At 44.0% G+C, this 13081-nt stretch overlaps 1 protein-coding gene across 2 annotated transcripts in view; it reads left to right on the top strand.

Annotated features, from left to right (window-relative positions):
* The window catches only part of LOC126398977 (hormonally up-regulated neu tumor-associated kinase), a 987429-nt gene that overhangs the window by 635510 nt on the left and 338838 nt on the right, over positions 1 to 13081 (top strand). The gene's annotated exons all lie outside the window — the stretch shown is intronic.

The following is a 13081-nucleotide window of genomic DNA, read 5'->3' as shown; positions in this document are numbered from 1 at the left end:
TCGCGCCTGCTTTCACCTCAGCTGCTGAAGCGGGAAACCCTCCCTGGGTTTATACAATTGCACTCGTCTCCAGGAGCAGTGGAGGAACAGGCTAATGAGTCAACACACGATCTCACAGAGGCTTAACGGAGGTGAAGTGATGGGCCAAGTGATGCAGATGGACATTGTGAATCAAATGTGCACTTATGTTTGCTCGTGTAAATATATCGGCTCATCATTAAACAGTCTGCGGTGCTAAAGGAGGCTAAAAGGCTGCGATGAAGGAGGCGTGAAGACACAAAATCTAATTCAGAGTCTTCTTCAAAAACTACCATGAATTAAATTGCATCTGACGCATCAGCCTGCACAGCCTCCTGCTTGTAGGACACACAGTGATCCATATGATAAATATATATGTCTCACTGCTTACAGCTAATTTAGGTCTCTGAACACGAGTACAGTCTTGGTGATGAATTACTGCTGCCTTTTTAACACATAAACCCAAAAAAAGCTCAACATGTCCTCCTCTCAGACTCACATACTCACCTACTTAAGAAGCAACGAACGTCTCACTAATCTGAGCTTCATCTCAGCCCGTGGGTGGTGAGATATATACACACGTTATAGGATTATTTTTACACAGTAACCAGGCTGTTAATAGCTTTCACAGAATTAACGTCACGCTGCTGTGTTTAAATGCACGTAGAACATTTTTCAGTCCAGTTATTTCAAGGCTGAAAATAAAACCTGATTTCTAAAACAAAGAAGGAGTTTGTGTTCACATTATGTACTGGTGATGTCATCTTTATTTAGATTAACTGACGGCCTACTTAAAGGTCCAGTGTAGGATTTAGGTGTAACAACTGGTGAACCAGGTGAGAGTGGACTCAGACGCAAGACTCCGGAGACATTTCAGGTTAAAAGGTTGGTTCAGTACACCGAGGCAAACAAAAGGCTGGAACACGAGACACACAACTGGCACTGAGAGAAAACACGACACACACTAAATACTGTGGTGAGGGGAAGGATAACAAGTCACAGGTGAGGCTGACCAGGGCGGGACAGACAATGAGACACAGGTGAGGTCATCAAGAAGGAGGGTAAACACACAGGGACAGGAAGTGAGATGTGAGTTTCAAAGTAAAACAGGAAACAACATGAATTAATGGAACAAACAACCTAGGAAATTTGAGCTGTGACATCAGGGGGACATGTTGGCAGAAATGGAAATATAATCCGTATGTTTTCTTTAGTGTATAATCACCTGGAAATAAGAATCTTTTTGTTTTCGTAACCTTAGAATGAGACGTTTATATCTACATAGAGAGCGGGTCCTCATCTGCGGAGATCGCCATGTTGCACCGCCATGTTTCTACAGTAGCCCAGAACGGACAAACCTAACACTGGCTCTAAATAGGGCCATTAGCATTTTTGTGTTTTCGCATCAGCGCTCGTAGTTAGAAGCCACTCTGTGATGAGTAGAATTGGAAAATCTTTTTATAAAACTGCTTTATTCAGTTAATGACTTTAGCTGTTCTTTTATCATGCTTCGGCCTTCCTCAGAAGTGTCACTTGGTGGTGGTTGTGACGCATCGGCCGATATTAGGGAGGCTGACAGGACAGTCACTCCACCTGCTGTCCATCTGCCGCCTCTCCAGGACGCTGCTCCAGGTGTGGGAGAGCACGTATGCCCCCTCGTCCCTGTTCATCATCCCTGAGCCCCGCTTCCTTATTTCAATAGCCTCCCTGATCCAGCGCCGGTATTTGTTGTCCTCGGTGTGTATGACTCTGGCCTTGTCCTAGTCCATTAATTCTGCTAATTAATGCTTTATTCAGTGCTTTTATCAGTTTAAATCACCTGGGGTCTCATTTATAAATATTGCATGTGCACAAAATGAGGCAATGGAGATTGCTCATTGAAGCCTTATGTCCATAGGGGACGAAGAGGAGTAAGTAAGTACAAAATGAGGCCTGAAAGAAGCATACGCCACTTCCCACGCAAAAGTTGTGATCTATACAAACAGACTTGCCTACCGGTAAGGTCTACTCCAGGGTGCTGGAGAAGAGGGTCCGGTCGATAGTTGAACCTTAGATTGAGGAGGAGCAATGTGGTTTTCGTCCCAGACACGGCACCGTGGACCAGCTCTTTACCCTCGCCAGGGTGCTGGAGGGGGCATGGGAGTTCGCCCAACCAGTGCACATGTGTTTTGTGGATTTGGAGAAGGCTTACGACCGTGTCCCCAGGGGCATCCTGTGGGGGTTGGCTTACGACCGTGTCCCCAGGGGCATCCTGTGGGGGTTGCTCCAGGAGTATGGGGTTGGTGGCCCCTTGCTAAGGGCCATCCAGTCTCTGTACCGAAGGAGCATGAGTCTGGTTCGTGTGGCCGGCAGTAAGTCGGACCTGTTCCCGGTGAGGGTTGGACTCCGCCAGGGCTGCCCTTTGTCACCGGTTCTGTTCATAACTTTCATGGACAGAATTTCTAGGTGCTGCCGAGTGGTGGAGGGTGTCTGGTTCGGTGACGGGAGGATCTTGTCCCTGCTTTTTGCGGATGACGTGGTCCTCCTAGCTCCATCGAACAGTGACCTCCAGCTCTTGCTGGGACGGTTCGCAGCCGAGTGTGAAGCGGCTGAAATGAGAATCAGCACCTCCAAGTCTGAGGCCATGGTCCTCAGCCAGAAAAGGGTGGATTGCCCACTCCAGGTCGGGGGGGAGGTCCTGCCTCAGGTGGAGGAGTTTAAGTATCTCGGGATCTTGTTCATGAGTGAGGGTAGGATGGAGCGGGAGATTGACAGGCGGACTGGGGCGGCGTCAGCAGTGATGCAGGCGCTTAACCGGTCCGTTGTGGTGAAGAGGGAGCTTAGCCAGAAAGCGAAGCTCTTGATTTATTGGTCGATCTACGTTCCAACCCTCACCTATGGTCACGAGCTCGCAAGTACAAGCGGCCGAAATGAGTTTCCTCCGCAGGGTGGCTGGGCTCAGCCTTAGAGATAGGGTGAGGAGCTCGGACATCCAGGAGGGACTCGGAGTAGACCTCGGGGCTGCCCCAGGACACGCTGGAGGGATTACATCACCCGGCTGGCCTGGGAACGCCTCGGGGTTCCCTCGGAAGAGCTGACGAAAGTGGCTGGGGAGAAGACTTGTCTGGGCCTCTTTTGTTGATGAACGTTAAACAAATGTTTACATTTTTCTTAAAGTATTCATGATTAGATAAAATTTCTGATTCAAACTCTCTACTGAAATCTACTAATTAGTTCTTTTAACTTGCTTTAGGCACGCATGCTCCCTCCATAATGCAGGTGGTGCAAGAGCTTCAGACTGAACTTCAGTCATTATGAACCCCTCTGCTGAATTTAAAATTGATTTTATATGCTCAGAAAACTAAATGTACGGTCTTCTCAAAAGCTCGCTCACAGTTGCTTGATGATTTTAGCATTTTGACTTCACTTCTTTTTAAATCCATTGAAAGAGTGTCCTCATACAAGCACTTAGTATATAGATAGATGAAAAAATGTTCATTTAATGAGCATATTGCTGCTCTAGTTAGGAAGCTTAAAGTGAAGATTGGATTTTATTTTAGAAATTAGTTTTGTTTTACTTTCAGTGTGATTGATTACAGTGACATATTGTATATATGCATGCCATTTTACATGGCCTTGATTCAGTGTATGTCTTATTACAAATGCAAGCTCAGTTACCCATCACTGCATTTTTATGATTTGGTGGGTTGGATGTCACTGCTAAAGCAATACTGGGCAAACTTCCAGCCGACCGCTGCACCCGTCTGTATGTGCCAGCTCTGGTAGTTTCCATCTACACTCCTCCAACTGGTTGCTTTTTAATGTAGCCCAGGTTTGAACAGATCTGGGTAAAACGGCATTCTCCTACTCTGCACCATGGGCACAAAACAATCTTCAAAAAGATCTAAAATCAGAAACACTTCTATCCATTGATGAATTTAAGGGCATCATAAAGAATGTGGTGACAGAGACGTGCTTGTCTTTCTTGAGAGGCCATTATGTTTGAATAGCTGTTGTTTCATTGTGGGTTTTTGTATTATATGTTGTATTTGTTGCATTTTAAATGTGTTCTGATTGGCTGCTACCTCGGCCAGGTCTCTATTGTAAAAGACTTTTAATCTCAATGGGACTTCCTGGTTGAATAAAAGTTAAATATAATACATTTTTTTTAGGTGAGGTTATTTTTGTTTTTTAGGCCCGCTAGAACAAAAGTAATTCTAGAGTGAATGTGGCTTAAATGCAACTTTTTAAAAATAAGATAAAAGATAAGATAAAACTTTATTCATCCCACACCGTTGTCTCATTCACATGTTACAGCAGTTCAAATAGCACAGATAGAAAAGCAGGAAGTAACAGTGTTGACTGAGGTCGGTGTATTTAGTCACAGTGACCAGCAGGTGGTACTCCATGTCAGTTCCTTAAATTTCCAGTGTTGTCTCATCTCTGCTTTTTGTTTGAGAACACAAAGTGTACACTCACAGGGCAAATAAGACAGATCATGATGTTTTCTGATGTGGAAACATGCATGTGTGTGCCTGCACATTTAAATGAGAATGTTGTTGTCCATTTTGGTTTCAATCATTCCTACAACACAAGCTCTCACATTCTGATCTGAGGCATCCTGAGAAACCTCATCTGACCTGAAGTTCCACTCTCTTCTTCCTTATTTGCTCCGATCCATCCACCTCTGCCACTATGGCCACTTCATACCTGTCCATATTGTTCGCAATAACCTTCAAGCTTGTCTGCATTCTTATCTTAAAAGAAGGAGCAATCATATTTTTGGTCCAGGGTCTTGGCTCTGTGTAAACGCTGGAGGCTAGGGGCCGTTTGATGTTGTTATGGCTGGCTGTCTGCCGCCGCAGTACTACTGGATCTGCAGGCCCCTCTCATGTCCAAAGGTATTGTGCTGGCTGCTCTTTTGATTATATTATCAACAGAGAGAGGGAGAAAATTAAGACTCCCACTGGACATGAGTAAACAAACAAAGGTTTGTAGAGTCTGGTTCATCCAAAGAATGTCAGTTATTCAGACTTCTCTGAGGATATTGATGTCCAGCGTCGGGATTATCGGCCTGAATATTGTTCTTGCTTGATAAAACAATTTGTACTCAGTCTGCAAGATTGAGGAGCATGAAAAATATTCAAGAGGAAAGGACATTGTGTCACCGGACATCATGACCAGTGTCAAAATGTCCATGTTTACATGTAACTGTCCATGCAAGAGAGTGTTAGCCAATAATGTCCACAGCATGTTAACAGTTAACTGTTAAACCACTGAGAATATTATTGACCGGTTACGTACTGTATGTCTATAGGTTCATTTTGCTGCTCTTATATTAGCTGCACTGTACTGGTCTGGGTGGAGCTAGCTTGCTATCTGCACTGCTTAAACGCTGATTACCGCTAGAAACACCGTCCCAACCCAAAAGCGTCGCTGTGGAAACATTATGGCCGCCCTCTGGCTTCCCGAAAAGTGGCCCCAGTCAGTATGTTGCTCAATTTTTGGACCACAAACCCCCTTTAGTATTGTTAACTATGTTATCACTGTTAGCATTGTTAGCACCGTTAGCAGTATCAGCGCGGCTGGTGGTGCAAACTTAATGATTATAAAGGGGTTTTGCGGCTCAAAATAAAGCCAGGGCTATCTGGGGGGAGACTAGAGGGTGGCATGTTTCCACAGCAGAGATAGATAGATAGATAGATAGATAGATAGATAGATTAAGCCAACTTTATTGTCATTCAAGGACATACGTAAAAAGCAGTGCACTTGAGCGAAATTTTGTTGCATTGACTCTCGGAATAGCAGGTACTAGCAGTAATTGCCAAACGAGTGTCATCGCTAGCTAGCTCCTACCCAACCTGGGTGGTGCGCAGTGCAGAGCAAACAAAGCTAACATTGGCTTACATTGTGTACAGTGGGCACTATTGTGGTCAGCCAAAAAAAGGGTTTTGCAACTCAAAATGAAGCTGCTTACTTGCCAGAGTGACCGGGAGGAAGACCAGAGGGTGGCTACCATGTCTCTGTAACGATGTCATACTGCCACCAGAATGGCATTACTAGCGGTAATTGCCGAATGAGTGGCGCCACTAGCTAGCCCCCACCCAACTTGGGTAGTGGTACCAAGGCTAACGTTTGCTAACTAATGGAAACCGCAGGGTGGATGGATGTTTTCACACGCTAACGCAGCTGGCCGACTGTCAGCAAAGCCAACAGAAGATAAAACCAAAGGTGAGACATCTACATTACAAAACATTAAAACGTCACCACCTGTAAAGTGAGAGCTCTTTGTAATGTGCTGCTTAAGCTCGATGAGTCAGTGGAGTGGGAAAGGAAAGGCCTCTTTTATTTTTCTTCATTTTCTTAACAAATAACCAGTTAGTTACTGGTTAATGATTGTTGGGCTATTGAAAGCAAAATTAGCTGATACTGACATCCCTGGTCCGGAGTTATAGTTTTTATACATTTTCAGCCAAGCAAACCTGGTTCAGTCCGAACTCATGGAAATCCAGTGCTTGGGCAGTGTCTTGTTTTACTGACGTGGTGCTTTTATTTTGAAAGAGACTGTATGTAAACTGTAAATTTCCTGTGAAAATGTAAGTCTATTTTGAAAGAAGACAATGCATGTAACAGGCAGAACTTGACACGGTGTCCCAGAACATCAACATCCAACACACCCAGGGTACCTTGCACGTTGTATCTGGACATGGTTGGTCCATGACCGAATATATATGATGAGGTCGGAGTGAGAGCGTGTTGGCCATGCTAGTGGCTCCATGGAAGGCAGTGTAAGTCCAGTACGCTGCACCGGGCTCAGGCGTACGGAGCCACATGCAGCTTTTTATGCATAATGCATTCGCCCCAGAAAAAAAGAAAAAAATTACCTGTTCTAATTCAGAAAAACAAAGCTTTTTTTTCAATAAAATCTTTTCTTATAATTCTGAGATAATAATGTGAAATTCAGAGAAACAGAGCAGATTGTTTTTTCTTAAGTGAATGCATCATGCCTTCATAGATTTCTACCTCTCCTGAGAGGAGTTTTCATTTTGAGATTAGTCTTGTTGGTCATCTCAGAACAAGGACCTCCTCTGTGTCGGGCTGGTCAGGAATGGGATAAGTCTAACTCCTGATAATCCATGAGATCCTAAGATCCACTGGCATTCTTAAAGTCGTCTAGGTAGAGCAGCTGAAGCATGTGTTTGGGTTTGTGTGTGCAGACAGGCATATGTTTGTTACCGTCAATGCAACGTGTGTGTGTGTGTGTGTGTGTGTGTGTCCATAACGGCTGGTTTTCCTGACTTCACTGAGCCCTCGTCAGTCTGTGTGTGAGTGTATGTTTGTTTGCGTGGGGTTACCCTCGGCACAAGTGATCTGAAGGCGCCTGTAACAGGAGCAGCGAGGGACTTGAAGGGCCATTCTGTTTGCAGGTCGAGCAGCCGCAGCAGTACACCCAGAGGAAATCTCATGTTCCTGCCAGCCTACAAAAGTAAACAGATCTGTAACCACCGAGCACTGGCACCAGGCCTGGGCCACCAGCGCTAAAACTAAAGGAATGAATCACATCACACACACATTCACCGGCTGAAACGTGCGCTGTGAGGCCTGCTCTCAGAACTTTGGAGGGTAATCCGAACCTTTCACATTTTGTATGCTAAATTGAAATACAATGGTCAGCCTGAACTTCTGTATAACCACAGTGTACTCCCTCGGTGACATGACACACATGCCGTCCATAAACTGTGAAGTGTATTCACCCGGTTTTTAAATGCATCCGCCCGGGAACTCTTGCTTCATTCAATAATTCAGATAACATCTTTTAGCCACAGAGTTTTGAAACCTCCCCTTCTCTTTTATGTTCCTCTCTCCTCTGTTTTCTTTCTCCCTCTGCTTTCTCCTCCGTCTACACATCTGCGGTTATTTATCTGTTATTCTGCGGCAGCAATGTGGTCAACATGTGTCTGGCTTCCCTCCACGCAGCACTCATTTGTAGTCAACTTAGGACTCACCGAAAGGACCATAGCAGACCTACCAAGCTCCTTATCGCTTGTTCCACAGTGGGTACTCGCCACATGGATGGATAGATGGATTTCTAAGTATCTCCTTGGTTATTCACGTAACATTCGTACATCCTCTGCTAATTGTGCCCCACTTCTGACCTAATGTTCTATTGTGAAGGGGATTTTATTTCCTCTCTTCTCTTGGGTCAACGAGAGCAGCAAGTGAAGAAGAGACATCATGACCTACAGGAATTAGAGTATCTGAGAGGAGTATTGGGATTGCCTAAGCCTATGGATTTACATTTCCCTGACCTTTGAACTGTTAATCTCAATGTTATTTAATCCTCCGGAAAGAGTATAGCCTCAGACAACAAGATGGGAGAAATAAATCAACCCAGATAGTAAAGTGGAGATGGACAACAGTGATGGTGGCTGTTAGTTAAGGCATGCAGGGGCTTAAAAGGATAGTTCAGAGTTTTTGAAGTGGGGTTGTATAAAGTACTTATCCATAGACAGTATAACTTACAGTAGATGTCACTCGGCACGCCCCCAGTTTGGAGAAGCAGACTGGACATGAGAGCTAATCAATCTGCTGATGCGGAGGGGTCAGCAGCGAAACATGTTTTAGCCACCTAGAAAAGTCCCACCCCAAAAAAATCAGTAACGGTTTAAGTGTACGCTACATTTGGAATATTTTTACTGCTTTACTTTAATTTCACAGATAAGAAACAATAAATTGTGAAGACAATAAAGCCTCCACAAAAATAGCATTTTAAGTCCTGTGTGTGATTTATCCTGGCTTCATATGAGCAGAGGAAATCTCCGCTAGTCGCTGGGCTAATTTATACCATGTAAAATGCCATAGGCTTGTGCTAATAATGTTAGCATGTTGTGTTTGTTTGGAAAACGTGTTTAGTATAAGACAGTTGTTTTGTCAGTGAACCTTGTGAGTTGTAATGGAGCTGAATTTTGTAACATCACCTTTGTTAAATGTTGATGTTGTCCCTGGCTTCATATGAGTAGAGGAAATGTCTGCTAGCCGCTAAGCTAATTTATACAATGCAAAGGCTTGTGCTAATAACGTTAGCATGTTGTATTTGTGGGAAAAATGTGTCCAGATAAAGACAAGTGTTTGTCTGTGAATGCTGCAAGTTATAGTGAAGCTGATTTGTGTACTTGTATTTGAAATTGTCTCTATTAAGCCATGTTTAATGTGTGTTTAATGTGTGTTTTGAATCTACTTCACAGAAACCCCGCCGCCAACTAGTGTTTTGGAGGTGTAACTGCAGAGTGACACAGACACACCATCGCACAGGTATAAATGCTCACAACGGCGTAGGCTACACCTTCAGCTCTGCCTTCGACCCCGTGGTCACATTGGTCACTGACATGGAGGACTCCAGCCGTGAAACTTTGCAGCCCGAGGATGAGGTGGCAGCCTACATGGAGTTCAAGACACCCAAGGAGGATCCTTTGGACGTTTGATGGTGGTGGACGGAGCATGCTAAAATGTTTCCTAACCTGGCAGTGATTGAACGTTTTCACCATCCAGTGAAAGAGACGTCTTCTCCGCTGGATTTGGAATTCAAGAATGTAGAGCCCAGCTTCATGTGAGGGACTGGAGCCTGTGTGAGCTCTGCTTTGGCATATGAAAGGGTTAGTTAGGATTTACCAGTCACAACTAACTGATCGAAGTAGACCAGTGTGTTCAGCGAGGTTTTTCTCAATGGAGTCTGGAAGCTGTCTGACATTAAGGTAAAGCGGAGCATCTACAGTATGTAATACACTGACTATGGATAAGTACCCCATAGAGCTCCACTTCAAAAAATATGAACTACCCCTTTAAGACGCTGCCTTTATGTATTAGCAGGACTGTTTATACCTGGGTGAGTCGAACTGTTTGTATGATTTTGAGCTTGTCTTTTCCGGAACTTGATTTTACAGTAACTTCTACCCAACACTGCCGTCCCTCTTGCTCTTGCTCGGACTTTGAAACTTGGGGCCAAAACCACAACTTAAAAATATAACCAAGTGAAATGTGTCACTCCTGTGAATCACCAGAAGTATTCCCACAACATATTTGTAAAATCCTGAAGCATGCCACGGTTTAAAAAAGGCTGCGGTTGATTGTTTAGAAGTCTGACAGGAAATGTTAGTAGGACTTCTGACTCCTAGACGTGAACTCCACTTGTAAATAAAACTGATGTTAGACTGAGAACACACAGACGATAAAACAGAGTAAACTGAGGAGACGTTTGATGCTGCTGGTTCAGACTGACTGCGAACACGTGCTGCCAGGAGAACTCATGCGTGATGCCTAATTGAATCCTGTCATCGCTGTGTTCAGGATCTGTTGAATGTGGAAAAGGTAATGTCGATGAGTAATTAGAGCCACATGCTGCACATTACTTCTCATCAAGGCAGAGGCTAACACACAAAACCACAAATGGCATTTACGGATTATTAAACAATTTAGCATCACAGCTTCCACCAGCTCAGCTGTTTGGAGACAAGCTCACCGCCGAATTCTGGAACCTTCTTCTGACAGTCTGACTGTGTCGACTGTTAAAGGAGCTGTGTGTGACACTCAGAGAGTATGTGTGATTCAGAGTCTGAGCAGGGATTGTCTGCACACAGCTCTCAACATGGAGAAGGCTGATCCGGTGACTAGCAGCTAACAGTGCTAACAGAGCAAACAGTGTTAACATGGGGGGAAACTGTAGGATCTGTAGGCATTGTAATGCGTCCATGAATACCAGTCACGAGCTGCACGGTGCTGGGCTGTGAGCACAGGTCCCACGAAAGGACGTCAGGCTGTCATGCCATCCTCATGGAGTCTGTTTCTGACAGTGTGGTCAGAAACATGCACACCAGTAGCCTGCTGGAGGTCATTTTGTAGGGCTCTGGCAGTGCTCCTCCTGTTCCTCCTCACACAAAGGAGCAGATACCGGTCCTGCTGCTGGGTTGATGCTCTTCTACGGCCCTGTCCAGCTCTCCTCATGTAACAGCCAGTGTCCTTGTATCTCCTCCATGCTCTTGAGACTGTGCTGGGAGACACAGCAAACCTTCACATATGGATGTGCCATCCTGGAGGAGCTGGACTACCTGTGCAACCTGATTGGGCTGCAGGTACCGCCTCATGCTACCAGTAGTGACAAGGACACTAGCAGAAGACAAAACTAGAGAAGAATCAGTCAGGAAGGATAAGGAGAGAGCAACTGTCTGTGGACACCACATGTAAAACCATTCCCTTTTTGGGTGTTGTCTTGCTTTTTCCTCTCCATTGCACCTGTTGTCACTTTGATTTGCACCAAAGCAGGTGAAATTGATTCACAATCACTTGTGCTTCCTAAATGGACAGACTGACATCCCGGAAGTTTAACTGACTTGGTGTTTGACTGTGATGAATGTATTCCCTTAATTTTTTTTGCACAGTGTTACATTATCTTCAGACTTTAGTCTTTTAAAAGTGTTTTTACATTATTTTAATGTATGGTAGGTTTAACTCCCGGCAAGAAAGCTAACTATTTCCCAAAATGTCAAATGATATGTTTAGTATAAAACTTTTCCTTGCTGATATCCTGATACGAAAGAAGTTTCAAACATTTGTGGTTATTTGAAAGAGAAGCCTGCACGGATTATTTCTGGTACAGTATCTCTTGTTGGCTGGCTACATATTGAGCCCGAAGGACGTTTGCACTTTACAGGAATGCCTGCGCTACTGTACCTGTTCTGTTGGAGGGGAAAGGTATGGAAAAGTCTGGTATGTCAGTCAATAAGGAGTATAACAGCTCGGTTGAGTCTGAAGGAATTCAGCTCTGCCGTACGATGCTATGCTTGGCTCCGCTACACAGTGTGTAAAGTGTGGAAAAATCAACGACACATGAAGAAGTCAGATGATGAATGCAAGTTCTTTATATATTTCTTCAGCATAATTGCAACAACATATTCATAGAGCACTGCAGTACAAAGTAGAATGAAACACTTGATGTCGCTGTATGAAGTGATACGAGGCGAGTGGTTTCCCTTTTGATAACGGGTGCCTTCATTTCTCAGTCAGATTAGTGCACCATGTTGAGTATAGAGACATCTCAAAGCAAACTTTAAAAAAAAGAGAACAGACAAATAAATACTGTACAACACCATATATGTAATACTAGATTCAGAAATCACAAAAGATCATGCTTTCCTCAACAGAACACTTGATATATGCACTTTCATAGAACAATGCAGCATTTCTGGCGAGTTTCCCTTCACAATAACACTATCATCAACAAATGGCAAACATGAGTACATTTTGATATATTCTTTTGTATATATATAATATATATACCTTAAATAAAGTGCCTTCCTTTAAAATCGGTGATTCCAACATGTTAATGCGTGTTTGCACGAACACGTCTGGAAGCAGAATTCCTGAAAAAAGGTTTGGAGCCAACATCCACAGAGTTCGACTGGACAGAAAGGACGGCTCCCAAAGTTCGTTTGAAGATGACGGCCTCTGTGTTTTCAGTGAGGAGCAGAGTTTTGACAAAGCGGCTGCTGCGGTGCTAAAAACTATTGTGACTATGGTTCAACAGGAGCCTTTTAAATCCAGAGGTCAAATGAGACGATCTCGTTATCCGTCATTTTGACAAACAAGATCGTAAAAATTCCATCATAATCTATTTTACTAGAGATGCATATTGGGTTTTTTGCTCATATCTGTTATGGGGTGTAGTGCTATTTGTTAGTTGTTGTTTTTCTTCCAAGGATAGCGAAGGCATGACCCGCCCAACTCTGCCTCTGATAGGCTTACTCTAAAATTCCTGCCCCAACCCTGATCAGTCTCACTCCTGTTGTCTAACCCTAGTCAATCGAACAAACGAAAGCAACAACCACAGCCACTCAGAGAAGAGTAGGGTGGGTCATGTCTTTGCCATCCTAGGAAAAAAATTAGCATAATGCAGCCAAATGTTTTTTCCTTGGAAGGCAAATGTATGACTGGCCCTGCTCTTCCACTGATTGGCGGTTTGATTTATGGCTAATTTATGCTCAACGTTAAATAATACTTAATTCAAATAATTTCAAATAATTGTCCGTATTTC

Source organism: Epinephelus moara, chromosome 12, assembly GCF_006386435.1.
Source record: "Epinephelus moara isolate mb chromosome 12, YSFRI_EMoa_1.0, whole genome shotgun sequence".
NCBI lineage: Eukaryota > Metazoa > Chordata > Actinopteri > Perciformes > Serranidae > Epinephelus > Epinephelus moara.
This window is presented reverse-complemented; position numbering and strand designations above follow the sequence as displayed.